Source organism: Castanea sativa, chromosome 2 (genome assembly GCF_040712315.1).
Source record: "Castanea sativa cultivar Marrone di Chiusa Pesio chromosome 2, ASM4071231v1".
Lineage (NCBI taxonomy): Eukaryota > Viridiplantae > Streptophyta > Magnoliopsida > Fagales > Fagaceae > Castanea > Castanea sativa.
This window is the reverse complement of record NC_134014.1, coordinates 7,456,952-7,461,460: the sequence shown is the minus strand read 5'-3', so window position 1 is coordinate 7,461,460 and position 4,509 is coordinate 7,456,952. Positions and strand designations below refer to the sequence as shown.

At 37.7% G+C, this 4,509-nt stretch overlaps 1 pseudogene; it reads left to right on the top strand.

The window, feature by feature from the left end:
* Positions 1 to 726: 726 nt before the first annotated feature.
* Positions 727 to 4,213, top strand: LOC142624825 (putative disease resistance protein RGA1; annotated as a pseudogene).
* Positions 4,214 to 4,509: the final 296 nt, after the last annotated feature.

Genomic DNA, 4,509 nt, shown 5'->3' with positions numbered 1-4,509 from the left:
AAATATAGGATCCAGACTTTGTGTAGAAAGAGACCAAGGGGTTGTCTTCACATAATTACTGGAGTTAAAAGATCTTTTTCTTTTCTTTTCTTCTCTCTTTTGGAAAAACAAGAATCTGGAGTTAAATCTAATGAGATCTTGATAGGTCCAACCAGATTTCAACCAAATTAGGCGAAATCTTATCTAGATTCGGCAAAATCTTCTCCTTTTATCAGTTGCAAGTTTTCTTCTACTTGACTCGAAGTGGTAGTTTAAATTGGGGGCCACAATCGACTTAGACCGACCGGTAAACACCCCTATTTTCAAGGAAAGAAATTTAAAAAACGTGCATCTAAAATAACTTTCAAATATAGCTATTTTATAAAGTATTCTGTAGAAAAAATAGCGTTGGGTCACTCCCACGTCATTTTCCTTTTCTTCTTTCTTTTTTTTTTTTTTTGTTCCGATGGAGGAGTAGGACCAACGTTTAAGGCATGGTCAGGTGGAGGACCCACCTTTAATTTGACTTGGTCCACACGGTTTTCATTGAATTCATTGTAACAACGACCTAGACTTTAGCTTCAATAATGCAAGGGCCAATCACTGACATGTTGCTTCTTGTTATTTTCCTATGCATGAAAACAAGTCTACTAAGAAAATATAAAGGAAAACTGACAATGTTAGCACTTCCACTTCAGAACTTGATTTTCTTCACATCACTATTACCTTCACCAACATTGGAGCACTTCAAGCCCATCCTCTAGCTTTCGTCTCGATCTTCTAAGTTCCTTTTCCACGCTACAAAGAAATGGCCGAAGGAATGCTCCTTGGCGTTGCACAAAAAATCATTGATGAATTGGGCTCTTGGGCTTTCAAAGAGGTCGCATCGCTTTGGAATGTCGAAGCTGAACTTGAAAACATCGAGAACACTGTTTCCACTATTCAAGCTGTACTTCGGGATGCAGCAGAGCAGCAGCGCCATAGCCATCAAGTCAAGGACTGGCTCGAAAAGCTCAAGGACGCAGTTTATGAAGCAGATGACTTGCTGGGTGAGTTCTATAGTGAAGCTTTACGACAAGGAGGGATGAGTGGGAATATTACTAAAAAGGTACGCAATTTCCTTTCAACTTCAAACCCACTTGTTTTACGTCAAGAGATGAGGGGTAAAATAAATGCGATGAAGCAGAAACTAAATGCAATAGCGGAAGATAGAAAACTGTTTCACTTGAAAGAATACCATGTAGAGCCACCTGTGAGTATGGATAGGGAAGAGACTCACTCATTTGTGCTTGATGAAAAAGTTATTGGGAGAGAAGATGATAAAAAGGCCATCATAAAACTGTTGTTGGCGCCTTATAATGAAGAGAATGTTTCAATTATTCCTATTGTGGGGATTGGAGGGTTAGGAAAGACCACACTTGCTCAATTTGTATACAATGACAAGAACACCAAAGAACATTTTGAACTAAAAATGTGGATATGTATCTCTGATGTCTTTGATGTAAAAATGATTATTCAAAAAATAATATTGGCTGCAGGTAAGGAACTTGTAGACCATAGCATGGATATATTACAAGATCAACTTCGTAAAATAATTAATCAAAAGAAGTACTTACTTGTCTTGGATGATGTGTGGAATGAGGATCCTCACAAGTGGGAAACTTTGAAAGATCTTTTAGTAGGTGGTGCTAAGGGAAGTAAAATTGTACTAACTGCGCGTGCGAGATTGGTAGTAGAGATTACATGCCCAGCTTCAATATACACTCTTAAAGGTCTCAATGAAGAACAGTCTTGGTTGTTATTCAAGCAAATAGCTTTTAGAAAAGGGCAAAGTACCAATAATCCTAGACTAGAAGAGATTGGAAGGGAAATCGTGCGCAAATGTCAAGGGATACCCCTTGCCATAAAGTCTATAGGAAATGTATTGCGCTTAGAGAAAACAGAGCATAAATGGTCATATGTCAACAATAATATACTAGAAAGTGCAACTCAACAAAAAAATGACATTTTTCCAATTCTAAAGTTGAGTTATGATTATCTTCCATCACATTTAAAAAGTTGTTTTGCCTTTTGTTCCTTGTTTCCTAAAGATTATGAGATCAATAAGGTGACACTCTTGCAACTATGGATAGCGTAAGGTTTTATCCGACCATCAAACAAAAACCAAGAATTAAAAGATGTTGCAGATGAGTACTTCAAGGATTTGCTTTGGAGGTCCTTCTTTGAAGAAGTGAAAGATGAAATGGGAGAATTAAAGTACAAGATGCATGATTTAATTCATGATCTTGCACAATTAGTTGCAGGGGCAGAGTGCACAATAATGACTTTGGATCGAAACAATTTTGATGAAAAAACTCGTCATGTGTCACTTCCATTTTATATTGACTCATCTTTTATTGAAACTTCAAGTTTACTAGTTAGAGCAGAGAAGTTACGTACATGTCTTTCAACATTTAAATTAAATGAGTGGGAATATAAAGCAGGGGAGCTAGATGAATCAAAGTTGAATAAACTTATTTTGAGTTTCAGAGGATTACGTACATTGGGTTTATGTGGAGTTCAAATTGAGAGAGTGCCAGATTCTATTGAATATTTGATTCATCTTACTTACCTTGATTTTTCTAAGAATCATGCTATTGAAACTCTCCCTAATGCTATTTCTAGACTTTGGAAATTGCAAACCCTGAAGGTCAATGGTTGTGAGAATCTTAAAGAATTACCTAAAGACATTAGTTTTTTGCCTGGCCTCAGGCATCTTGAGAATAGCAATTGTTGGCGTTTGAGTCATATGCCCGATGGATTAGGGAAAATGACATGCCTTCAAACATTATCATTATTTGTTGTGAGAGACAACGAAGCTTCTACCTCTGGGTCCATTAGTAGTGGGCTAGACGAATTGCATTCGCTAAACTCCTTGAGAGGAGAACTACAAATCTCAAATTTGAGATGTTTGGATGATGTTTATTCAGAACCCAATGCTGCCAATTTAAGGGCGAAACAATATCTTGACCGGTTGAGATTGTCATGGTACGACGACAATGATGGTGATGAGAAATTATTAGAAGGCCTCCAACCACACCAAAATCTTAAATTGTTGTCTATGTGGGGGTATGGGGGTGTGAGATTTTCAAGTTGGCTTTCTTTGCTCACAAATCTGGTTAATTTATCGATAACTAGTTGTAAGAGATGTCAACAACTTCCACGATTGTCTCAACTCCACTCTCTGGAACGTCTATCGCTTGAATATATGGAAGTTTTGGAGTACATATCAGATGGTGATATAAATGAGGAGGTTCCTACTTCATCCTTCTTCCCATCGCTAAAGTCAATTTATATTTCCGAATGCCCTAATTTGAAGGGATGGTGGAAGAGCACATCAACAACAGATCACCAACAACATCCGCATCACCAATCACTGCCTTCATTCCATCATCTTTCTGCTTTAGTTATTTGGGATTGCCCTAATCTAACTTCCCTACCTCCGTTTCCGTATCTTGAAGAAAGTCTAACTTTGTATGAAGTCAGTTTGAAACCTTTACAACAGACAATAGCAATGAATTTGTCGCTTCCTTCTTCTTCCTCTTTCTTCTCCTCTCCTTTCTCCAAATTAAAGTCTATGACTTTATTTTCTATAAAGGATACGGAGGCTCTAGCAGATGATTGGATGTCAAACCTAAGTTCTCTCAAGGAACTAAGCATTCATGGAAGTCCTAAGCTGAAATCTCTATCACTAGCCGTGCCCCACCTCACCTCACTCGAGGTCTTGGAGATTCGTAATTGTGAGCTATTTGATTCGATTAGTGACATGGGTGATGATGGCACCGAATGGCAGCATCTTAAATGCCTCAGTTCTCTGCGTTACGATAGGGTTCCGAATTTGAAGTCTATTCCTTCTGGGCTTCAACACGTTACTGCTCTGCGAAAGCTTGAGATTTCTGATTGTCCTAATTTGACGATTTTCCCAGAGCTCACCTCAGTTGTATACCTTGAAATTTCATACAGCCCCAAGCTAACATCAATTCTCGATGGGATTAGTAATCTCACGTCCCTTGAAGAACTTTTCATTTGCGAATGCCCAAATCTCAAATCACTTCCTGATGAGATGGTTTCTCTCAAGTCTTTACAAAAGCTAACAATTGCACAATGTCCTGACTTAGCTAAAAGATGTGAAAGGGGAATTGGGGAAGATTGGTTCAAAATCGCTCACGTCCCTGTTTTCAAAATTCTGAATTGATGATTTTATATGCCGAAAAAATGTGAACCAGTCCATTTTTTAGTCAGTTCCTCTTGGGCTACCTCAAGAATGCTAGCCCTCTCAACCTCGACCATGACACTCGCAACATAACCCCTGGTATGTCTTTTGTAGTAACTGAGCTTGGTAGCTCTTCACTTTTTTTTTTTCTTAATTATCTTATATAATTTATGAATGGTGGCTGACAAAACGTGGTAAATTTTTGGAAATTCTATTCTTTATGTTTTTTTATTTTTAATAAATAAAGAAATTTTTAATTATCTTCTTTTTTTCTGGAT